The following is a 27,271-nucleotide window of genomic DNA, read 5'->3' on the forward strand; positions in this document are numbered from 1 at the left end:
TCGCGGGATCGATCGTACAAATAAAAGTTTGAAGCCTCCATCAAACTCTCGACCACCTCACGCCGCCCCTCACGAGATCCCTTCCGAGAAAACACTGGTCGCGACTGGTGCAGCTTTTCCCACGTAGGATCCGCAGCCATCTTGGCCGGAGTCGGCGCCCCGCATCCCATGCAGGATCCGCGGCCAAGTCGGCCATCCTGGCCAGCAGCCACCACACAGATGAGGGGAGCGCGGCCAAGGAGGCCATCCTGACCAGCAGCCACCCGTAGACGGACGTGAGATGGCCAGCGACGAGCAGTTGGTGAGGCCGGGGGCGCCCACGGCTTGGACGCGGCGGTGTTGAACACGTGCGACCACGAAGAAGCACGAGATCTAAAACCGTGGAATACGGCAAATCATTGGCGGTGTAGAACACTGGATCTGGAGAAGCACGCTGAGAGATGGAGAGGCAGCGGAAGCCGGCGCGGAGGGCGCAGCACCGGCGGCTACGGCTGCGGCAGGTCAAGGTGGAGATAGAGGCCTGGGAGCGGACCGACGAGGAGTACCGCGAGATCGAGAGGGAGAAGCTCGACCGTAGGCTCGCGCTGGCGCTGCTCTGTGACAAGTCGCTCTTTGTCGGCTGGTTTGAGTCGCTGTGGGAGACCATCACCTGTGACCGGCACATGCAGCGATGGAAGCGGGTCAAGCACGTCTACGGTCTACGCCAAGTACCTGCTTCTGCTCCTCGCCGACAAGGTGGTCGTCATCGTCATGCACAAGATGATGGGCCTGCTCATGTCCACCAAGGACGACAAATAGCAGTTTCTGTGTTATCTAGGCTGCACACTGCATCGGGGAGGCTCTTGAGCACGAGGGGAGTTGAACAAATACTGACCATTTTGATGTCGATTTGATGCTGATCAGGATTTCTGAGCTGCTTGCGGACATCGGTGTATTGTTTCTTTGATGCCGATCAGGATTCCTGAGCTGCCTATGGACAATTAGGACTTACCACTGTCTGCAAAATATCTTTGATGCCGATCAGAATTGTGTTGTAATGATTTGAGATTTTGATCTACCTGTCCATAAAAAACTTGCATTGCATACGTGCACTGTAGCCTGTAATTTGATCGCTGAATGATGATGGCAATTTTAGCTTACTTGACAATATATACGTGTCGTACATCACAAAACATTGGAGAGTTAAAAAGTTTGGAACTATTAAAGATTTTGAAGAAACTGGAACTATTTAAGTGAGAGTTAAAAGTTTGATCACTGAATGAATTAACAACTATTCTCTTGGATCAACCATTGGTGTGTCTGCGTGCTCTAATTTACTTTATTTATTTTTTCGCACAGGTCACATACTGTTCATGCTCCTTGTGAACGAATGAAAATCTTGCTTGAGGTGAACTCATATTCGGATGAATTTTCCTAGGTTCTTTTTAATGTCTCCAATCAACAATGTATGGTTAACTGAGCACTGCTATATATAACAGGTTAGGAACCTGTTTTGTGCAGCCTGGCCTACAGTTAATACACTATGTTACTGCTAAAAAACTAGAAAACATGTGCTCTGTCTGATTTCAGTTTTAGTGCTTGTTTCTAGCACATCTTATAGCTTACACAAATAACATATGTGCTAGCTGCGTCAAATGATGCAAAAATCTATTAATTGTTTCAAATCTGTGTGCTCTTGCCTTGTATGTCAAGATTTGACTTATATGTGCGTTTGTAGGCCAATGATGCATTTGGAGGCTGGAAGGAGGATGGTGCTGCTGCAAGAAGATAAATTTGTGTTGTTTTCCTAATATGTAATTAGGTTCTATTTTTTTCCTGTATTAGAGCACAGGTGCTTTTAGTGCAGTAGTGAAACATTTTAAAAAGCTAATAAAATTCACAGATGGGGCTAAGAATGCCTTCAGTGCTGTTATTAATTTCACCGATGAGATCAAATCATGCATAACTTGTTACAATTTATTATGTCCATGATTTGCAGTGTGACCTTCTAGAAACTAGACATCTATGTATGTCCTGGCGTTTTTATTCTACATTTATTTTTTATGACCTTTCATTGGGTTTCTTTTAATTTTTCTGTTTAACAATGAATGCACGATTGTATATCATCTTCGACAAGGTAAAGAATTTGTTTATCTGATAGTGAAAATCTGTATAGAGGTGTTTTGTAGCCATGCTTTGTCAGTGTACATCAATATTGCAGAGTGACTATTATTGCATTCTTGGAACATAAGTGTTCAGTACAAACTAAAAAGTGACCAGGTCCAGCAACCGCATTGATGACTATTGAAATTGCAGAAGGCAGAGCTGTCCCAAGGATTGCTGAGGTAAGTCTTGTGATCTAACTCATGATAGATAGTCTTTGTGATCTAACTTGTGATGGATAGATATGATTTAGAACACATAAGCTGACTGAACCTTCGTGGTTTAGTTTGAAAGAGAGATTTCTGAAGCTTCTAGCTTCTCGAGTGAAACTTGAACTATGGGAAAAATACCATTTGGTAGTTTTTATGTGCATCCTTAAAATACCACCGTAGCGTTAGCACGGGCATTATACTAGTTAGATAATAGCTGGTACATAAATATACTAATTACACAAATATCCAGAAAGTGATTTTCATATAAATTGGATCTATGTTGTGAATAGTTCTAGATCCCAAAACCAAATAAATGTGTATGACGCTTTTGCAGTGTGCATGACCTCACAGATAAACACTCGGCAAAAGACCTGAGAACAGATACTAAACAAACGACGACCAACATTCATTAAGCTGTCCCAATAAACCCTTTTGTCTTATTCTTGGGTTTAGGCCATTTTCAACTCAGAGAAACAAGGACCAATCGGCAGTATTACCTGAAGTCAATGGCGCTATGGTATAGCCTGGTACTGGTAGTGGTAGGCAGCTAATTTTCTGCGCCATTTGAAGGGAAAGTAGAGTATCAATTTACTTGGGTAATTGATCCATCAAACCCTTGACCCTTGAGACTTGAGAGCATACCCATTAATGGAAGCGAAAGTAACGTACTGATGATTCAGCGCATCTTCATCGTTCCGGGTCGCTCATCTTTGATCAATACAGGAGCACAGTACCAACCTGATTGGTCTCCGAACCTATGCCAGCGAAGAAGTGCGGCCGTGGAGCGTTTATGGCATCTAACAACGCGGTACTCCTGGTGCGTAATCTCAAGGAAAATCAGCTTACAAATATTTATACACTGGACTCACTCTCCAAATTACAAGAGGTTTTAATTTAACTTTTATAGATACATTATTTTTAATACACTACTACAGAATGAGGCATTGGTCGATATCCAAAATGGCCAAAAACCTCGGTCCTTTTGCGGCCCGAGGTTAAAGGCCTCTTTAACACCGGTTCGTAACACGAACCGGTGCTAAAGGGTCCTGCCCAACGGCTACTGATAGGTGCTGTTGGGGCAGGGACCCTTTAGCACCGGCCAGTGCCACGGGCCGAGGCAAAGCCTTTAGCACCGGTTTGTAACACAAACCGGTGCTAAAGGGTGACCCTTTAGCACCGGTTTGTGCCCTGAACCGGTGCTAAAGGTCCGGTTTATAGGCCGACTCCCTCCTCCCCTCTGCCCATTTGAAACCGAGAGCACCATTGTTGTTCTTGGAGCTTCTTCTTGCTTGTTCTTCATTTGTTCTTCATCTCCAACGCCCATCGTTGATCTTCTTCGACTCCGTCATCGTCTCTTCGTGCTTCGAGGTGACTAACTTCAGCCTTTCTTGTCTTTTTCATGTTGTTTTTGGCTTGTGATGTTCCCATCATTTTTAGCTCAAATCCACTTTGTTATTTTGAATCATTCACATGAATTAGTATCCACATATATATATATATATATATATATATATATATATATATATATATATATATATATATATATATATATATATATATATATATATATATATATATATATATCATATTTCATGGTTGACCTAGTATTAATGTAGTTTGCAAGAATGAATTATATCTTTTTATGATCTTAGAAAGTAGGATAGTTCAAATTAATTGGTTTGTTAATATCACTTGATTTATTTTTATTACTACATAATGTCCATTGTATCATACATGTTTACTAGTAAATGTGGAATTTATAATTGTTTAAAAATTGAGTATGGATAGTAGATGGCAACCGTGACTGGGTCTTCGGTCTCTCAACGGGTTCAAAAGCGATACCGTCCGGAACTCCCTCTCATTACTTGTGGCAAGTGTGGGCAGAAGATTTTGATGGAGTACAAAGTGTCGAAAGAGGGAGTAAACAAGGGGCGTATATTCTACAAGTTGTAGCCAAACTTTCCTGAATTAATCAATTATGTATCTTAGACATGTTGTGCAATAAGATGAGAAACTATATGTGTGCATGGTTTTCATAATATATATGTTATATTTAATGCAGATGGTAACACATAATTGGATGTATAATGCCGATCGGCGCTCCGAAGAGTTCATTAATGGCGTGCACTATTTCTTAAGTGTGGCCGAGGCAAATAAGAGGGACGGTTTCATGTGCTGTCCATGTGCCGTGTGCAAGAATTTGACGGAATATTCTAACTCAAGAACTCTTCATTCACACTTATTAAAGTCTGGTTTCGTACCAAACTATATTTGTTGGACCAAACATGGAGAAAGCAGGATTATAATGGATGAAGGTGAAGAAGAAGAATTATTGGTCCATGCCAATATTATTGCTCAGTACGGTGGCTTCAATGATGTTGCAATGGGGGGAGATAATGAAGAAGAGGTAGCGGCAGAAGATGATCGGGGCGATGATGCTTTTGGTGATGCCATCCGTGATGCACAAAGAGAATGTGAAAGTGATAAAGAGAAAGCCAAGTTCGAGCGCATGCTAGAGGACCACAGGAAATCGCTATATCCCACCACTGAAGAGGGGCAAAAAAAGCTGGGTACCACACTAGAATTGCTGCAATGGAAGGCAAAGAATGGTACATCTGACAAGACATTTGGGCAGTAATTGAAGATCATAAAAAAGATGCTTCCGAAAGGCAACGAATTGCCCACCACTACGTATGAAGCAAAACAGGTTGTCTGCCCTTTGGGATTAGAAATCCAGAAGATACACGCATGTCCTAATGACTGCATCCTCTACCGTGGGGAGGAATACGAGAATTTGGATGCATGTCCAGTATGTAAGGCATCACGGTATAAGATTAGACGAGATGATCCTGGCGATGTTGAGGGTGAAGAACGTCATAGGAAGAAAATTCCTGCCAAAGTTATGTGGTACGCCCCTATAATACCATGATTAAAACGTCTGTTCAGAAATAAGGACAATGCAAAGTTGTTGCGGTGGCATAAAGAAGACCGTAAGATAGACAATATGCTGAGACACCCTGCCGATGGATCCCAGTGGAGAGCGATAGACAGAGAATTCCCAGATTTTGCAGATGATGCTAGAAACTTGCGGTTCGCATTAAGTACAGATGGTATGAATCCTTTCGGTGAGCAGAGCAGTAGTCACAGCACTTGGCCAGTTACTCTATGTATCTACAACCTTCCTCCATTGCTATGCATGAAGCGGAAGTTTATTATGATGCCGGTGCTTATCCAAGGACCGAAGCAACCTGGCAATGACATAGATGTCTACCTAAGGCCATTAGTTGAGGAACTTCAACTTTTATGGAGCAAACCAGGAGTTCGCGTGTGGGATGAGTACAAACAAGAGCACTTTGACCTGCGAGCATTGCTGTTTGTAACAATCAATGATTGGCCAGCTCTGAGTAATCTTTCAGGCCAGTCAAACAAGGGATATAATGCATGCACACATTGTTATGAAGACCTTGATCTTGTGTTCCTACACAACATGTTCCCCTTCGAGAGATTCATGGGTGTCCTAAAGAAATATGTCCAATGTCGTTCCCGACCAGAAGGAAGCATTGCCAAGGGCTACGGAACAGAGGAGGTCATAGAGTTCTGTGTTGATTTTATTCCAGACCTTGACCCAATTGGCATTCCTGAATCTCGACACGAGGGCAGACTCAGCGGAAAGGGAACACTTGGGAAGAAAACATATATTGGTACGTGAGACGATTACTTCAATAAAGCACACTACACAGTTCTCCAGAACTCCTCATTGGTGGAACCATATGTTGAGGTACACAAAGATTTTCTACGGTCCCAGTGGCCCGGGAAGAATGAAGCTTGGATAATGCGTCAGCACATGGAAACTTTTGGCGATTGGTTGCGCAAAAAATGTCAAGGTGATGAAAACATTGATGAGCAGCTTTATTTGTTGGCCAGGCAACCATCATGGCATGTCCTCACGTACAAAGGGTACGAGATAAATGGTAACACATTTTACACAGTTGGCCAAGATAAAAGGAGCACCAACCAAAATAGTGGTGTACGCGTGGATGCCACGGATCCAAATATTAACAGACAAACATATTATGGACGCATAGAAGACATATGGGAACTAGTCTATGCAGCTAATTTTAAAGTTCCTTTGTTCCGGTGCCAATGGGTGAAGATGACCGGAGGTGGGGTAACAGTCGACAAGGAGTATGGGATGACAACCGTGGACCTTAACAATAGTGGGTTCAAAGACGAACCATTCGTCCTTGCTGCGGACGTGAGTCAGGTGTTCTATGTCAAAGATATGTCTACGAAACCAAAGAGAGGAAAAAATGATGACCACTCAATCATCAATGAGCCAAAGCGCCACATTGTCCTTTCTGGAAAAAGAAACATTGTCGGAATTGAGAACATGTCAGACATGTCAGGCGATTACGAAAGGGATGATCGAATTCCGCCCTTCATAGTCAACAAAGACCTAAGCATTCTGTTAAACAATGAGGATACTCCATGGTTACGGCAGAATCATAACCAAGGGTCATACGTCAAGAAGAAGTTCACTGTTGTGTCGGCTTAACATAAAGTCATGTTTAATATTATGTGTTGTAAAATGTACGAATTCTGAGAAATGTAAGAATTCTGAGAATTTGGATAATTTTGAGCCAATCCTAATCACATTTCTATAAAATCCAAGACGGGTTTTGGTCAAACTTGTTCAAATGACAAACTAAATTACTTAAAATGAAAAAATTTTGAACACCAAGTTGTTAGATATCATCAAGATCTAAACTTTTTATATACACAACTTTTCCATTTGAGAAAGTTTAAGTTAACAATATCCACCAATTCTTGAATCTCACACAAACTATATAAAACTATATGTGCCAATTGTGGATTTTTAACTACACCTTTCCAAAACTTTCTCAAATGCAAAAATGGTCTATATATGAAATGTAGATTTTGATGAGTGGAACAATATTGGTATTCATGACTTTTCCATTCGAGACCATCTAGGGTTCTAAAACCGCTGCGTGGCTATGAATTCTTTGAAAATTCAAAATTCAGTGGTTCAAACTTTTCCAAATGGAAAGTTGACCATTAGACAAAATGTAGAAACTTGATGAGTGTGACAAACTTTGTATTAATGACTTTTCCATTTGAGACCATCTAGGGTTCGGTCAAACGGTGATTTTGTAAAAACCAATGCTTTGACTTTGGTCAAACTTGATCAAATGGCCCATTTGATGACTTCAAATGAAATAATTTTGAATATAAAGTTGATAGAGATCATCAATATCTACATTTTATATATTGTTCATTTTTACATTTGGATAATTTTGAGCCAATTCTAATCACATTTCTATAAAATCCAAGACGAGTTTTGGTCAAACTTGGTCAAATGACAAACTAAATTACTTAAAATGAAACAATTTTCAACACCAGGTTGTTAGATATCATCAAGATCTAAACTTTTTATATACACAACTCTTCCGTTTGAGAAAGTTTAAGTTAACAATACCCACCAATTCTTGAATCTCACACAAACTATATGAAACTATATGTGTCAATTGTGGATTTTCAACTACACCTTTCCAAAACTTTCTCAAATCCAAAAATGGTCTATATATGAAATGTAGATTTGGATGAGTGGAACAATATTAGTATTCATGACTTTTCCATTCGAGACCATCTAGGGTTCCGAAACCGCTGCGTGGCTATGAATTCTCTGAAAATTCAAAATTCAGTGGTTCAAACTTTTCCAAATGGAAAGTTGACCATTAGACAAAATGTAGAACTTGATGAGTGTAACAAACTTTGTATTAATGACTTTTCCATTTGAGACCATCTAGGGTTCGGTCAAACGGTGTTTTTATAAAAACCAATGCTTTGACTTTGGTCAAACTTGATCAAATGGCCCATTTGATGACTTCAAATGAAATAATTTTGAATATAAAGTTGTTAGAGATCATCAAGATCTACATTTTATATATTGTCCATTTTTACATTTGGATAATTTTGAGCCAATCCTAATCAAATTTCTATAAAATCCAAGACGAGTTTTGGTCAAACTTGGTAAAATGACAAACTAAATTACTTAAAATGAAACAATTTTGAACACCAGGTTGTTAGATATCATCAAGATCTAAACTTTTTATATACACAACTTTTCCATTTGAGAAAGTTTAAGTTAACAACTTTTTATATATTTTTATATGATAAATAGATTTTTTATTTGATGAAAACTATAACCTACTAGCATTCCGTGTAATCAATAACAAAAATAAAAAGTTTAACGTCAATATGATGTGAAAATAGATTTCCAGTTGATTGGATATAGTTTTTGTAAATTTATTGGAATAATATGTTTTTGCATTAACAAAATACTAAACATTTCTTACAAAATTATTACAAATTATAAAAATACAGCAAGATATTTAAGGTTAAAAATTTTCATGTGTACAATAAAAAAAATTACAATATATGTCACTGTTTAAAAAATATTATACAAAATATTTAATTTACTATACAATTTATAATATAAACTGTATATATAAACACTTTAAAAACCCTAAACTAAAAAACAGGGCCTTTAGAACCGGCCCATAGTGGGAACCGGTGCTAAAGGGCCCTGAAAATTTCAGGAGCCCGCTCTAGCGCGCGCAGGACCCTTTATCACCGGTCCGTGGATGGCACCGGTGCTAAAGGGACTCTTTAGCACCGGCTGGTAACCTGAGCCGGTGCTAAAGGGTCACCCTTTAACACCGGCGCGTGTTACCAGCCGGTGTTATAGACCCTTTAGCACCGGTTCCAACCACGGACCGGTGCTAAAGGGTGCGCCCCTATATAAGCCGCTGGCGTCCTGGATCTGAGCAGTTACCTTCGTCTTCGTCTCCAGCGCCGCGACGTTCGTCGTCTTCACCGCCGTCGCGCCGTTTCAACTCCCAGCGCCGCCGCGTCCTTCTTCCAGCGCCGCCGCGGCCTCTACCAGCGTCGCCGCGGCCCTCCACCAGCTCCGCCGCGGCCCTCCACTAGCGCCGCCGCCGGAGGGCACCAGCGCCGGCCAACCGTCGTCTCATCGATCTCCTCTCCCAGCCGGCTGTGTGTGCTATGTATAGATCGAGAACGCCATGCATCTCTCCATTGATTAATTAAGTATTTATATACATTAGACCATATATATATATATACATATATATACACACACATACATATATATATATATTATATATATATATGTATGTATATATTGTATATATATGTATACATATATATATATATGGTGTTTTGATTTGTAGTATTATTTTTTTAATATATTATTCTAGTATATTATGAATTATAGTTTTTTGTATGTATGTATTATTTTTTGAATATATTATTTGTAGTAGTATTTTTTAGTATATATTTGTTGTATATTATTCTTGTATCATATTTTATTTTCTTGTGTTTTGTATATATTATTCTTTGTACTATTATTCTAGTATTGTTTTTTAGTATATTATTCTAATGTATTACTTGGCTTAAAAGATTCTAGTATTATTTTTAGAGCACTCCAACACTTTTATTTGTAGTAGTAGTAGTATATAAGTCTCTAATATATATTCTAGTAGTGTTTAGCCACCAAATTTATTCTAGTAGGGTTTTGTATATATTATTGTTTCTACTATATTATTCTAGTATTGTTTTTAGTATATTATTCTAGTGTATTACTTGGCTTAAAAGATTCTAGTATTATTTTTAGAGCACTCCAACACTTTCATTTGTAGTAGTACTAGTAGTAGTATATAAGTCTCTAATATATATTCTAGTAGTGTTTAGCCACCAAATTTATTCTAGTAGGGTTTTGTATATATTATTATTTGTACTATATTATTCTAGTATTGTTTTTTATTCTAATGTAGTACTTGGCTTAAAAGATTCTAGTATTATTTTTAGAGCACTCCAACACTTTCATTTGTAGTAGTACTAGTAGTAGTATATAAGTCTCTAATATATATTCTAGTAGTGTTTACCCACAAATTTATTCTAGTAGTGTTTTGTATATATTATTGTTTGTACTATTATTCTAGTATTGTTTTTTAGTATATTATTCTAGTGTATTTCTTATCTTATATAGAATATATATATATATGTATGGTTGCAGACATAGAAATGGCTGACCGTCCTCATGATGATCCTGATTATATGGAAGCTGCCATTCAAAATATGATCGACGACAGTAGTCAGTACTTTATTGATTACCACGAGATCATGCAAGGCAATCCAACTGAGCAACAAGAGGGCAATGCCCCTGAGCAACAAGAGGGCAATGCGCCTGAGCAACAACTTCTCGTGCAACAAGAAGAAAATACTGGCGATGTATATGTAAATGTAAACATATATAATTAATGCATCTCTTACATTAGGTTTTAGACTTATTACTTGGTTATTAATTTAGTATTTTTGTTTTTATATCTACGTGTAGCCTTCTGGATCGACCTCTACGGGGAGAAGCGTACCTCCACGAGGGCCAAAGAAGCCGTTGGAGGGCCGCTATGTAATCTCTGAGTTTGAGATAGCTACAGGCAGACCACTTCGTGAGCATGCAAATAAATATGTTAGTCACTGTGGATATCTTGTGAGAGATCAAATACCGATCAGTGCTCGTGAATGGAGAGAGAAGCGAGGTGCTCCTGAGATCAATTTTGTCTCTGATCGTGACAAGGAGTTAGTTTGGAAAGCCGTCACAGACGTTTTCACCTTCGACACTGTGAGGGTATAAACCCCTATACCCTTACGGCTAGACTTGGGCCAGGAGGCTTGGCCCATTACGAGACGAGTTCGAGGCTTGATCCGACTGCTCGGAGTTTCGCGCAAGGAAACAAGACGTGGAGATCAAGCAAGATTCTAGTCGGTTAGAATAGGTATTGATATTGAACTATCTATGGCAATTGTAACCGACTAGGATTAGTTTTCAGATCTGTAACCCAGCCCTCCGGACTATATAAGGAGGGGCAAGGGACCCCCCTGGGGACAGATTATTCTCTCAACACAAATCAATACAACAAGACGCAGGACGTAGGTATTACGCCCACACGGCGGCCGAACCTAGATAAAAAGCTTGTCCGTGTCTTGCGTCACTGTCGAGTTCGTAGCTTGCGCACCGTCTACCGATAAACTACTACTGTGGGTATACCCCAAGGTAGACTGCCGACCAGCTTTCGTCGACAGTGGCGCGCTAGGTAGGGGGTGTGCGTACAGCTTTTCTGGCGAACAAGATGGTCATCGTTCCAGCTTCCGCGGCCGTGCCTGAAGGCCTCACGTTCACTGTCGGCCAGATTACGTGGACGACTCACGGCGGCGGCCTCACGACCACGGCTTCGGAAGAAACCTAGATCCGATCTAGGATCACGGTGGCATCAGCTCCGACCGCACTGACACCGAGCACTCGACCACCGCTTCCTCGTTACAAGGGAAAGAAGGTCGATGGCTCGGATCTCTTTCGAGTCCTTGATCGCGCCGATCTCAAGCTTCTCGAAGCTTCCCGATTAATGGATGGGATCTCGCGCCAGTCTGATCAAGCCGCGCCAACGGACTTTTTCAACTCCTGCCGGCCAACTCGTGTCGTCACACACGAACGGCTGGGAACGTCTCTGACGATAACCTCCACCCCCTCAGGACGGTCCGTTGAACTCAAGGCTGACCCAGATCAAGGTTCTCCTTACGGGTTAAACAACTCAGCCGTCCACTATTCACGGCACATCCAATCCCTTTTCAACGAGGCTGGTTGGTTGCCAAAACGGAGTGGTCGACCAGCCCGTCACTACGTCAACATGGTGACGATCCGAGAACTACGGGACGGCCAGGCTTCCAGCACAAACTCCAGCACTGGATCCGTTCCCACCGAAGTTATAAACTCCGAAGACAAAGACTACGACCTGGATTTACCACCGTATCCTCCGAGTTTCTCTCGCTTCCCGGTCTTTCCACCCCGGCGAGGAGACCTCGCCTTCAATGTCAGCGGCGATGAACCGGTCGTCGATGGAGAGACAGATGAGCAGAGGCAGCTCCGCGAGCAACGTATTGCCGACCGCGCCCGATGACGCGCGGACGAGGAACGACAATTCCCGCCGCATAACCTCAACGACGCTTTTGACATGGTCAGGGATCAGCAAGTCTACAAAACGCCAAGTGCTAACGTGGCTGTTGCCATGGCAAACCTAGATCGACTCCCTGATACTCCCGAGTGCCAGGGTGTCCGATCCAGTGTACGCGCGCATCTGATCGCCGTGATGGGACAGACAGCCACCTTGCTTAAAAGGGTCCAAGCTATCTCGTACGCAGAGGTCTCCTCCGACCAGACTCATCGCAGCCGGACCTCACCACAACCCAGCGAGCACCACCGTAGCCGTTCCCCCGACAATCGCCGAAAGGGCTCACGGCGTGACAACGGTGGTCGGGACGCCGGCGGCTACCGCGAGCAGAATCGTGGGCGTGGTCAGGAAGTGAACCAGGACAGGGATCTTCGATACAACATCCCTCCCAAGGACGCCCGGGACCGCATGAACAGGCGCGCCACGGAGAGAGCGGTGCACGAAAACCTGCGTCGCATCGAGTACGATGCCACGCACGGTCCTCCGGGCCTGAGACAGTTTTCCTCACACCTTCGCCAGGTCGTGTGGCCCCGTAATTTTAAGCTCGAGAAACTCAAAAAATACGACGGCAAGGAAAACCCAGAAAACTGGATCACTCTCTATGAGATTGCAGTCCGCTCAGCAGCAGGAGATGAGCACGTCATGGCCAACTACTTCCCAGTCGTCCTCGACTAGGCTGGTCATCAATGGCTCCTGGGCCTGCCTGAAGACTCTTTCGATTCCTGGGAAGAACTGCGCCAAGCATTTATTGACAATTTCATCGCTACCTACGAGCAGCCTGGGAACAAGTACGACCTCGAGAGGATAAGGGACAGGAAAAACGAGCCTCTGCGCGATTACATCCGACAATTCTCGGATATGCGTCTTAAGATCCTGAAAATTTCCCACGACGAGGCCATATCTGCCTTCATCAAAGGGCTACGCTTCCACGAAGCACTGAGGAACAAGCTACTGTGCAAAAGGCCAACGACGATGGCCGAGCTCCTTGCCACGGCTAAAAATTATGCCGACGCCGACGACGCAGAAAAACTCATCCGGGACGATGCGAGAGGTCCCGACCAGCCTCTTCGACGAGACGAAAGTCGTGGTCGTTTCGACAACAGGAGCCATCGTCGCCCCGACAACCACGACCACAGAGAAGGTTGGGACAGGCGGCGTGACAATCGCGATGACTTCAGAGGCAAGCGCCCCCGCGACCACGACCACGAGGTGAATACGGTCAAGCGTCCCAATGGGCGGCGGGACTACCAGGAAGACTGCAACAAGACGTTGAAAGGGCCATGCCAACTGCATCCAAAATCCAACCACACGATGGAGGAATGTCGCGTCCTCAAAAGCATCTACACGCGGCGTCTAAAAAACAATAAACAGAACCGAAGAAGTGAATAAAAAAAAATAAACCCTTTAACACCGGTTGGTAATACCAACCGTTGTTAAAGGGTTCCTGCAACGTAACAGCCCTGGCAGGACCCGTGTTAAAGGGGAGGGCTTTAGCCCCGGTTCCCCGAACTGGGACTAAAGGGTGGGCCTTTAGTCCCAGAAGGGCAGCACCGGCTCGGGAACCGGGGCAACAGACCGTTCCCGACCGGTGCTAATGCCTAATCCTGCAGCAGTGATATATCTAGACATATTGTATACCCAAATGCCCAGCAAAAACTACATGTAAAAAAAAAGTTAAACAACATCTAGAATAGAGGAATTATAATGTACGGTGAGAGCGCAATGCATCATTCAGCTTGTTTGAGTAGTAACAAAAGTATAAAATTAAAGAAACTATCTAGATACTGGCAAAAGGTATTATAGGCAGTTATTAGCTCAGGTCTATCTATATCGGCTGAAATTAACAGTTATAGTCATGAAGCTTAGACGCTTAGTGGACCAACTATTAGCTACTCCCTCTGTTTTAATTTATATATAGGTCGTTTTGATATTTATAAGTACATACCTTTTATTATGTATATATATATATATATACATATTATATCTCTATATTGGAAGATAATCGACCTACAGTACCGATTGAAAAAACCTTTTAGTCTCGGTTTTTAGACCAGGACTGCAGATTTGAAACTAATAAAGGCCTTTAGTCCTAAGTCAGACAACCGGAACTAAAGAAAATCTCTAGTTCCGGTTTGTAACACTAAGACTAAATGGTTTAGCCCACGTCTGGAGTGTACACATTTAGTCTTTGGTGTTAGTTACTGGGACAGGAAGTCTCTCTTTTTTTTTCCTTTTCCTGCTTTCCTTTTATTTTATGGTTTCCTTTCTATTCAATTCTTGTTCACTTCAAATAATTTTTTGTATATGTATTCTACGCTACTAATACTGTACGTTTATATACACAAGTTCCTGTTCGAGTATGCATTATATATATATATATATATATATATATATATATATATATAGGGAAATTCCTTTGTACACGTACGTGTAGTTACTCTCATCTTCAATAAACTACATTGTGTATGTATTCATACTTGTTTATCGGTTTGAGTATGTTTATATACTTATATTAAGATAATCTAGATCTTACCACGCGAAAATTTTTCAAAAAAAATTATATTTTAAATATATTACTAAAATACTACTACTATATTATATACAATAAGTATAATCATATACTCTATGTATGTATGCATACTTAACATACATATCACTCTAGATGGTCTAGTATGATTATATACTTTGTCTATATACATTTCGTCCGGTCATATACACCTTAAATCTAGAGATATAGAGATGAGAGTAATTACACGCACGTGTAAAAGAAACGCGTCCATATATATATATGCAAGTAATACATATATTTCAAAAGCTTATATATGAAACTATACATAAACTAACAAGAGCTTGAGATCATTATAATTCATCAATCCTATTATTGATGTGGTTCGGCTTACACTTCTATGACTTCATAAAATAGACAATTTTGATTGTCAACACTTTTCTATCTACCGAAAGACATATATGTCCTTCATAGTATTTTTTTTTAGGAAAACTGTGGAGCAATGCTCCCCAGGAATATATAAATACCAAAAGATAGTTACAGAAACATAACAAAATATTAGCAGGAAGCTAATCAGAAGCTAAGCCACTTACCTAGCTTGCCTGTACAAAAAGACCTAAAGCAAAAAGGAATAAATACAAACATGCTAGAGGCCAAAGCAACTAAACCAAAATTAGAACGCTTGGGTCCAATTCATTATTAAACTATGTTTGTAAGCTGGAAGTCGGTGGAGATGAAGAACAACTTCACTCTTGAATAACTGCTTCCATTTCGACAAAGAAGGAGGCCTCCCATTGAAGATGAAATCATTTCTCTCCTTCCAAATAGACCAAGTAGCTAACATGAATAAATCCATGAAATAGGGCCCTTGAAAAGTGCTTTTCTGATGCTGTAACTTTTGCACTATATCACCTTGCTGCAGCCACTGAATACCTAAAGCCTGCCATCTTGCTATACTTGATTGGCAATCAAAAAACAGATGCAATTCTCCACCTGTATATATGATCTCCTCAAGAAATCCTACCAGTTGCTCTTGAATTGCTTTGAGGTGTTCCGATGGTTGGAGTTGTCTTTCATCCATTCAAGTTTTGAATAAAAAGAAAAAAATATGAATATATAAATAGTGTGTATATATATTAACACAATGGTAATAAATAAATTGTGAATATTGTTAATGTACACTTAATGTTTTGCTATAGCATTTCTGTTGGAACCTGACAGGCAGTGGATGTCCTCGCAAACGTAGCATCTATATAAATTGTTCTCCGGTTCTTACCTGAATTAGACATTTTATGAGAAAACAATTCATCAAATAATCAAGCATGGTAATAATGAAACGAACGAAATCAGGATGCACGGACCTACCAGGAAGTTATAAATTATACGTAGAGGAGCCTTACATTTACCTTTTGTTTTTGCAATGAACCTTACCCAATTAGTGTCCAAGAAAAGAAATAAATGGAGTTATTCCCTTGATATCATAGTGCGAAGACCAAAATTACATCAGGAGAATATCTATCATGTCTTGGTACTCCTCTTTGTGTTTCCTTAATATATAATCTATGCAATAAATAATATATCCAGATGTGCAACTAAGATTTTGCCAGGTGTGTTACTATCTCTACCGCAAAAGGAGTTATGCATGCTAGGTTGCAATCTATCAACTAGCCAATCAAACAAAGTTAGAAAACTAAGGGCACTCACAATGCAAGACTCTATCATAGAGTCCAAGACAATTAATTACATATTATTTATGGTATTTTGCTGATGTGGCAGCATATTTATTGAAGAAAGAGGTAGAAAAAATAAGACTCCAAGTCTTATTTAGACTCTAAGTCCACATTGTTCGAGGTAATAAATGACTTTAGACTCTATGATAGAGTCTGCATTGTGAGTGCCCTAAGCACACAACCAATGTATATAATATAAATGTGGATGCTAAAAGGATGATAGAGATGCAAACTCGCGTTGATGACTCTAGTATTTTTACCGAGGTATCAAGAAGCTCATGCTTCCCCTAGTCATCTCGTTTGGAGCCCCTTGCAAGGATGCCCTCACAAAGGCCAAGCTCTATTTTTCAATTTGTTCGCTCCTTTATAGTATAGATACATATTTGATGCTTTTGTTGTTTTGATTAGTTTTGTTTGTTTGATCTGAAACACTTGTAGCATTTTTGTAAACCATTATAGCACCCCCCCCCCCCCACCCACGCAATGTTCAAATTTAGTTTCTATTTATTATCAGATAGCGTACATTTCATCTGAACTGCAAGCACATGATTTCTATGTTGACACAATTAGTTAAGTATACTTTTATTGCTCCAAGAATAAGCTTATGGCTTATGAAATCACGTTGATATACTGCATTCAAAGTGTATTTGCTCTTGAAGTTGAAGGTGCCTTTTTTTAATTACTTCTGAACTGCTGCTAAGGCTGCAACATGTGCAGGATCGAGGCAACAGTGCCAAGCAAGAGCAACCATTGGGGTCTCAGAAACAAAAATCTTCTACACTACCTACCAATTTTTTTGATAATCAGGGAACTAAAAGGCAAAGTGATGGTGAGAATACCTAATGACCTCCCTTGCAGCCTTGTTTAGTTCCAGGGTGTAAAGTTTTGGAGTGTCACATAGGGATGTCGTATGGGTTGTTCGAGTACTAATAAAAAAATAAATTACAGAATCGGTCAATAAACCGCGAGATAAATTTATTAAGCCTAATTAATCCACCATTAGCACGTGTTACTGTAGCACTTTATTGTCAAATCATGGACAAATTAGGCTTAAAAGATTCGTCTCATAAAGTAGACGCAATCTGTGCAATTAGTTATTTTTTAGTCTATATCTAATACTCCATGCATGTGTCCAAACATTCGATGGTATAGGGTGTAAACTTTTGGGGGAGAAACTAGAGGCATTTGCGTATATTATTTTACATGTCATGTTTCTGTTGTGTATGTCTCATGGATTATCATTATGATGGAAATAAACATTTCTTATTTTTCTTTTGAGCTTACATTTGATTCCTCCTTTTGTTCTGCCACTTGTCCAGTGTTTGCCTTCCATTATTTTTTTGTCACCTCTATGTATACTTGCCCAGATACCATGTTAAAAAGAAACTCGACTTGCAGTAGTTATTCTGTTTTTTCTGTACATTTGTCATGTCAATGTCTAACGCAGATGTGTTTCCTGTATAGCTTTCTACCTGTAAAATGGCTATTTGTTAGGGCCCTTAGTAAACTCAACAGTTTTGTGAACATCAATGCCCTCATATAACATCTTTGATTTCTAGATACTGGTTCTGAGGGAATGTCTGTGCGCCATGAAGTTGATGTTATTCAACCGAAGACTTTAGGAGCAAGCACTGATAAATCATCCGTTAGGATGGATCAAATGTCAAAGAAAGGGATCAAAGCAATACCAGTGTCAAAGGAATCCTTCCAGGGAATTTTTTTGACTATGGAGAAGATGAAGCTCCAACTCCAGTTCCAAAAGATCTTAGTACATCTCAAAATGTTGCCAGTTCCATTCACACAAAGGTGAAAGGTGTCCCTGATGGCTTCTTTGATCACAACAAAACTGGCAGTGGCATGCAACCCAATGAACCGAGTTCAGAAACTGCTCTAGCAAAAGGATCCTTGCCTGAAGGTTTCTTTGATAACAGAGATGCAGATCTCCGTGCACGTGGTATCCAACCTCAAAAAGTTGACATGAAGTAAGTTTTAGGGCCTGTTTGGTTCCCCTTGCTAAATTTTAGCCAGCTGAACTTTAGTCACTTCAGTAGCTAAACTTCCAAACACACTGACTAAAAAGGAGCTAAAATAGTTTAGTCCCACTAGTCACACAAGATTAGCTAGAATAGTTTTAGCTAGCTAAAATTTAGCAAGGTGAACCAAACATGCCCTTAATGGGTATCTCGTGCCAGGATTATGTTCAGCATTCATGCATAACCATTTTTATCAGACCTACCCGTTTGTCATGCATAATGCATTGTCCTGTTCATTTGGCAATTTTACATTCTGTTGCCATGACTCGTGTATTATGATCATGGCTCTTTGCAGCAGCTGGCCAGCATAGTTTAATAGCATAAATGAGTTTGATTTCTAAACTGTCATTTTATTGCCATTTCCACGCCCATTTCGTGTCTGTGCATCTGTCAAGTTCAAAATCTGCAGTAATCTACAGTTAGTAAAATGCTATCTGTTGTCTGTACACTCACATTATCATGTCAATTTATTAAAAATCTTGTGCAGTGATGCGTACAAAGAATTCGAGAAGGAAATTCAGGAGGATTTGCAGGAAGTTGATGGCGGCCTTGAAGAAGAGGAGGTTAGGCTAATTTATATTCTACATTATATGTTAACAGTGAAAAAGATATTTACCTACCCATTGCCAATGTTCTTTTTTTTTGGGAAAACGCAGGAGAGCTGCGTTTCATTATATTATAGAGATGAAACATAAGTTGGGTCCCCAACAGGCTCCTCAATCATACGGAGACCAAATATGAGTGAGGCAAATTACACAGGGACAAGGCACAGACACATAGAACCGGATTACAAAACGACCAAAGCTAGAGGGATCTAGTCAGCAAGAGCTAGCCCTAACTCCAAAAGCTTCTTAGCCCCAGCCATACACTATAAGCTGTGCTCAGTCTTGAGCTCCCTCCAAATAGTGCTGACAGAAGGAGATATTCCCTCAAAAACACAAGCATTCCTATGCTTCCAAATACTCCAGGCCCCTAAAGTAATAAGGGTGTTCGCTCCTTTCCTGTGCTGCTAACTAACTTTGCTTATCGTCTCACGCCACCAATCAGTAAAACTCTGCTCATTGATCTGAGGAACCAAATCAGCAAGGTTCAATGGATTTAAAAACTTAAACCAAACTTGTCTGGCTACCACACATGTTGTAGCAGATGAAGTGCTGTTTCCTCTTCTTGGTCGCATAACGGACATTTCTCCAGATGGGAAAGGCCTCTCTTGGCGAGCCTATCCGCTGTCCAGCACCTGTTCTAGATAGCCAGCCATAAGAACATTTTACATTTACTTGGGGCCCAAGTTTTCCATATTCTTTGCCAAGGTTCAAAAGTTACAGCGCCAAAGAAGAAGGCTTTATAAGATGATTTGGATGAGTAGCTTCCACTTGCATCTAGCCTCCATGTGTGACAATCCTCCTCGTCAGTTAGATTAATATCGAGCAAGCAGTCCCAAAGCTGTAGGAATTCTCTAATTCCTGTCCAAGATAAGCTTCCTTGGATGTCCCTTGGCCATTCCAGATTGGAGAGAGCTTCAGCCACCGTTCGTTTCTTGCGGGTTCTTGGCGGAAAACAAGCAAAAACCATTGGTGCAAGATTTTCAATAGAACTACCATGCAACCACCTATCAGTCCAGAACAGAGTATTGCGTCCATTTCCAACCTCTAGTGACTGCAATGGAAAATAGAGCTAGTGATTTGGGGTGCGAAGGCAGTTCCAGATCAAACCAGTGGCGATCAGCTCTAGTCTTTTTAAGCCACTGCCATCTAATTTGTAATGCCCAGGCCATCATTTCCAAGTTGTGAATGCCCAATCCTCCAAGATCATCCCGAGGTCTCATAACCTTTTCCCAAGCCACAAGGCAGCACCCACCATTAGCTTTTTCCTTTCCTTGCCATAAGAAGCCCCTTCTGATCTTGTCCACTGCCTTGATAAACCATTTTGGGACGCCGACGGCAATTAACAAATGAATAGGCATGGGAGAGAGAACACTCTAGACTAACGTTGCACACCCAGCCCTATTCATCAACGCTGCCTTCCAACATGGTAACTTTTCTGCAATTTTCTCAACCCAAGGCATGAGATCTCTCTTGAGAAGCTTCTTATAGGATAGAGGTAATCCCAAATACTTGCACAGAAAATCAGATATTGTACCCGGCAGTATGTCAAGAATAGCAGTCAAGGTCTATTCATTACAACTGATGGGAATAATATTACTTTTCTGAATATTAGTATGCAAACCCAAAGCATCCCCAAAAACCTGGAGGATATCTCTAGTGATCTGCAATTCCGCCTCAATTGGTTTGATGAACAAGGCAACGTCATTGGCTTAAAGAGATAGCCGTTGTCCAAACACCCGTGAGGATAAGGGTTGTAGCAGTCCCTCAGTTCCTGCCTTCACAAATAAACTGTTGAGCACATCCATCATCAAGATAAAAAGCATGGGGGATAAAGGGTCCCCTTGACGAAGACCTCGATGATGTTGCAGATGGTCACTCGGTTCCCCATTTACTAAGATTGGAGTTGAAGATGTTGATAGCAGATTGGCCACCAGATTGCACCAAGAAGGACCAAATCCCAAGTGTTGCAGCACCTCTAATAGGAAAGACCATGATACCGAATCAAAGGCTTTAGCAATGTCCAATTTTAAAAATAGACTGGGCACCTTAAACCGATGCAACACCTTTACTGTTTGCTGCACTAGGATGAAGTTAACATGGATGCACCTTCCTCGTATGAAAGCACTCTGATTAGCAGATATCAGAGAATCCAGGAGGGGGGCCAGCCGGTTAGCAAGAATCTTAGTTAAAAGTTTAACTAAGCTGTGCACTAGACTGATGAGGCGAAAGTCTTTTGCAGCAACAGCATCTTCCTTCTTTGGGATGAGAGTGATGTAAGCTGCATTCAACAGACAGTCTCCTAGAATCCCTCTGCTGAACAGTGATAATAGCCGCCATTTCATCTGCTTTAATCAACTCCCAATACGCCTTATAGAATCTGCCAGTAAAACCGTCCAGGCCTGGGGCTCTATCTGACGGCAAGGACTTGATTGTTCCCCAAACTTCCTCGTCTGTGATAGTATTATCAAGATCCAATAGGTCCATCGACTCCCTGTAGAACTGGAGATCCAGAGACGTAGGCCGACCTGGATCCGTTCCAATCAGATTTTCATAAAATTCAAACAGCACCTTGTGACTTGTGTTTATCCATCTGGGAAGTGACCACATGATGACATGACTGCCGATACGAGCAAGCTTTTCCTTTTTCTGTAGATTGATGCTGCTGCTGAGAGGGAGGAATATTTAACTCTAGAGCAACAGTAAGATACTTCACATCCTGTTAGCTAGATTTTGAAAAACATGTGTACCAAAGTGAAGGTTTTTACCGTGGGCATCCTTTTATTTCTACACAGGGAGTACAGGCAGCAAGTTGATATGTTGAAGAAACAGCTATTAGAGTTTTTTTTTTTTGATTAGTAAACAGCTATTAGAGTTGAAAGCCACCTGTACTGCTAAAGTAAATAGCAAACCTACTGGTCTGGACACGGAGTCAAGCAGTGACTCATCGAGCGATGACACAGCACATATTTTGCTGTTGATTGGAGAGTACAACATTTGGGCCTTGTTTAGTTCTCCAAAAATTTTGCAAAATTTTTCAGATTCCCCGTCACATCAAATCTTTAGATGTATGCATGAAGTATTAAATATAGATAAAAATAAAAACTAATTGCACAGTTTGGTCGAAATTGACGAGACAAATCTTTTGAGCCTAGTTAGTCCATGATTGGACAATATTTATCAAATACAAACGAAATTGCTACAGTGCTCATTTTGCCAAAAAATTTGGAACTAAACAAGGCCTTGAAATGATGAAAACATTTTGCAACTGGTATGAACTACCGTGGAAAGTCAGAACCTTTAGCGTCCAGCCATTATCGAGAATTTGTAGCCTAGTTCTTCCATTTTTTTACATGAAAACACTGTAGTTTTACATCTTTCATTCCCTGTTCTACAGTAGTAACCAGTTCCCACAATTGTGTGTAGTGTAGCACCCACTGGTAACTTTGGCCTTGTTTAGTGCACGAAGGAAAAAATTTCACGACACTGTAGCATTTTTGGTTGTTTATGGTAATTATTGTCTAACTATAAACTAACTAGGCTCAAAAGATTCGTCTCATCAATTTCGACCAAACTGTGCAATTAGTTTTTATTTTCGTCTATATTTAATACTACATGCATGTGTCTAAAGATTTGATGTGGCGGGGAATCTTAAAAAATTTTGAATTTTTGGGTAGAAGTAAACAAAGCCAATGCAGCGGAGCTATGAGTCTTCTGACTACGTACCTGAACTGACTGCGAATCCCTTGACTGATTGAACCTCTTTGGTTGATCACATTCTGACCAACGGTTTAATTTGTGCCAACAAATTTTACGTTCCTTTTGAATTTGTAATATATAAATATATAGGAGTATATGTTAAGCAGGTTATTTGCCTCTAGATCACGATCCTTTCAGAAATTTGCTCGTGCATTTCTATCTGTTGCTGTGATCACAGGATATCTGACATCTCAATTGGTTGATTGTTGGATGATTGAAGGGACGCCTCAGCCTGTGCAGATTGACCGTCTTGTTTGGTTTCCACAAACTTTTCAAGATTCCCCACTTACGGCACATGCATGTAGCATTAAATATAGATGAAAACAAAAATTATTTGGGCTTGCCTGTAAATCGCGAGACGAATCTTTTAAACCTAGTTACTCCATGATTAGACAATGTTTATCAAATACAAACGAAAGTGTTACAGTAGCGAAATCCAAAAAAATTTCACAACTAAACAAGGCCTAATGTTTTTTTTTCTGTTATGACTGACCAAGTGACTGTGGCCTTGTTTTGAAACGAAAAATCGTACTTCGGCTGGTAAGGAGCCACACAACGAGAAAATACAAATGATGATAGCTAAGTACTCATATAGATGAATTGTTAAAGGGGGTAAAAATATGTTGCGACTATGAAATTTGTTCTTTTTGAACCAAAAAATGTTACAATAAAAATATAAAGTAACTAGAGTTGATGTGAGCCAAGTAAGTTGGGCAAAAAAGTCAGTCTAAATTGCTAGAAAAAAATATCAAGCATCATGTCTCTCTAGATCTAGATCTACATGACAACAAAAATTAGTGAAGAAATGTATTGGTAAATTTTGAAAAGATTTTAGGAATGGTATAAACCCGCCTCTCAAACCGAACTCCTATGAAGGTTCAATGGACAAAACCTCCACCTCTTTTTTTTTTGGAATTTCTCGTTTCCAACTGAACTCAACAATGACATAAACAACTACAGTCACGCATAACCATCTATAGTCATGAGGAGGAAGAAGGTTATTATTAAGGGGTTGTTTTTAGGGCTAGGTGACTAAGAGCACCGTCCTTGAATACAATCTAGATTTTGGTTCTCGTGACAAAACCATCCCTGATAACCTGATTATTCTAGAGACGGTTCGGTAAAGTCATCCACCTAAAAATGGATACATATCTAGAGTGGTATTCTTAAAGTGGTTCGTTAGGTACAGTGTTCACACGGTTTACTATGTCGTCTGTCTCTAACTCTCTATTAGAAATTGGCACTGCCTGTAAAAAATATTTATGTACTAGTGCACATAAGTTATTTGGTGCAAAAGTACATGCTAATGTGCCTAAATTCTAGGTTTACAATACTTTTTCTTTGCATACATATATATTGTAACTTTGTAGATGTACTATAATGGAAGCTGTTACATGCGTGTCCATTATCTCTGCTATGTGTTGATTGAACAAGATGTTAGCTGTTGGAGTATCCACCATTTATTATGGTATGCTTCGCAAGTATCATGGAATATGGTTATATGCACCATGGACGTGATGTTGGCTTTCACAGTTCTAGCAGCGACGCCCACCAGATAAAGAGGAAATTGTCTACTATTTTCGCGTAGACTGTTTTGAGGTCATTGGGGTAAGCGTTTCGCGCGCAGTAATGTGTAGAACAGGTGAGGATGGGGAGGAGGGATCACTCTGCGGCCGCATTTAAATGTGCAGACCCCTGGGCTACCTGGTCATGTGTATGTGCAGGGCTACCTGGTCATGTGTATTTGCAACTGACAGCCTACTAGTAAGGCCTTGTTTAGATCTAATTTTTTTAGGTATTTTGACACTGTATCATTTTGTTTTTATTTGACAAATATTGTCCAATCATGAAATAATTAGGCTCATATGCCGCAAGATTATTCGATGTGATGGAGAGTTTTAAAAAGTTTTGAATTTTTAGGCTAAACTAAACAAGGGCAAATAACCGACAACAGTTAACCCCACTGAGGATGGCCTCGAAGTTGCTTCCGATCCGTTACTTGCCATCCATTTGTGTACCAAGGAATTGTCCTACGGGTCGTCATTGCTTCGTCGCATGCAATTCATGTACCTTTGTATTCATTGAGGCCTTGTTTAGTTACTCAAAATTTTTGCAAAATATTTCAGATTCCTTGTCACATCGAATCTTTAGATATATGCATAGAGTATTAAATATACATGAAAATAAAAACTAATTGCACAGTTTGGTCGGAATTGGCGAGAATCTTTTGAACCTAGTCAGTCCATAATTGAATAATATTTGTCAAATACAAACGAAAGTGCTACTATTTTTATTTTGCAAAATTTTTTGAAAGTAAACAAGGCCTGAGTAGAGCGATGCCCGTTGTTGGATTGCTTTGTTATGTCTAGAGCAGTGGTGGACCCAAGATTGAAATCAAGGTAGTCCCAATTTTTTTTTCATCGACAAAATTCAAAGAAAAAAATCAGTAAAATGGCTATAAATTAAGCAAATTGTGACAATACAATTAAATGTTCAAAGCTTACATAAATAGATCTGAAACTTGCACAAATATATTATATATAAGATAAGGTCTTATATAAATATAAGAGGCTACTTTAATTTGCGCTTTCTCATTGCCATGAAAACATGAATTATGTCATCCTCGCTTAGAGAAGAGAATATATTACGCTCAATAAAGGTAACTAAACAATCGTTCAATACACTATCACTCATACTATTTCTCACCTTATTCTTCACTAAACACAAGGCAGAGAAAACTCTTTCAACACTTGTTATCGCCACCGGTAAGATCAATGCCAATTTAAGGACTAAGTACACCAAACCATAATATTCATGTTTATAAGTACACCAAACTGCTATATTTGATTTTTTCATGCCTCAACTTCTTAAAAACATATCAATAAATTGATTTAATTTTTGGCTCACAGTCTCATAGAATCAAAGATCTGGAATAAAATGAAATTCTTAAATGAGGTGAGAAAAAAAATCAAACTCACCCGTGGGCCGTGGCCGCTGGGTGCTGGACGCTGGCCGCTGGCGGACTACCGAGGCGCGGCCATGAGCCCTTGAGCCGTTCGCTGTCGGGGCCTCGGGGGTCGAGCCTCGTGCGGATGCGCCACACGCGGGGGCGGCGGGCCGCAGGTGGACTGCCCTGTGCCGCTGTGCTTCTACAGGAGCGGACTCCGGACGGGACAGGATTGGCTCCTGCGGTGCTGTGCTGGCTGGCGGACCGCGGCGCGGCGGCTCCTTCTCGCGCTCGGTCGCTTGCGAGTCGCGAGTCAGAGGGTGTCACTACGAGAGGTAGGTGGGTGGCTTTTTTATGTATTTAGCATGACAATAGTCCATAATGTCATTATATTATCCGTTTTATGACATTATATTTTAGACACCTTGACTTAGTGATAAAAACAAATTATATGTCACAACAAATGTCATAGTACTAGTCCAATTTGATCTAGTGACGATATTTGATATGTCATAAGGTCTCTTTATATGTCACAACATCTAGTGACGATATTTGATATGTCATAAGGTCTATTTATATGTCATAAAATATTTATTGAATTATTTTTAGATAATTTGCAAAGAACATTGTCACGTCACCTCATGTTTTTATTTAGGCCTTGTTTAGTTCATCCCAACATCCAAAATTTTTTTAAGATTCCCCGTCACATCGAACGTGCATGGAGCATTAAATGTAGATGAAAACAAAAAACTAATTGCACAATTTGTCTGTAAATCGCGAGACGAATCTTTTAAGCCTAGTTACTCCATGATTAGACAATGTTTGTCAAATAAAAACGAAAGTGTCACAGTGTCAAAATCCAAAAACTTTTTGATCTAAACAAGGCCTTAAATTTTATGTCAGTTCACCATTTTTCGTCTAATTGGAATATCTATAAATTAAATGAATGCCTAAACGAATCTGGTTGAGCCCCTAAATGGGCCAATCCACGACCCACCAGCGCCTAGCGGCCCATAAGAAAAGAGAAATCGTCGTAGGCCTAATCCTCATCTAGTGCCCCCACCAGAAAAATCTCCAAAATTGCCAAAAAACTGTAAAACCATAGGGGCCAAGCTTTGAACCAAAGACCTTGCCTTTGCATATATGTGTACCAACCACTGAGCTACATAGGTGTTTTGATTACTTGATGCATTTTATTTTATATATCATTATCTGTAGCATGTAATGTAAG

The 27,271-nt window shown here is 40.4% G+C and overlaps 1 pseudogene; it reads left to right on the plus strand.

Moving 5' to 3' along the window:
• Positions 441–22,346, plus strand: LOC8061527 (annotated as a pseudogene).

The sequence above is a fragment of the Sorghum bicolor genome, chromosome 10 (assembly GCF_000003195.3).
Source record: "Sorghum bicolor cultivar BTx623 chromosome 10, Sorghum_bicolor_NCBIv3, whole genome shotgun sequence".
NCBI lineage: Eukaryota > Viridiplantae > Streptophyta > Magnoliopsida > Poales > Poaceae > Sorghum > Sorghum bicolor.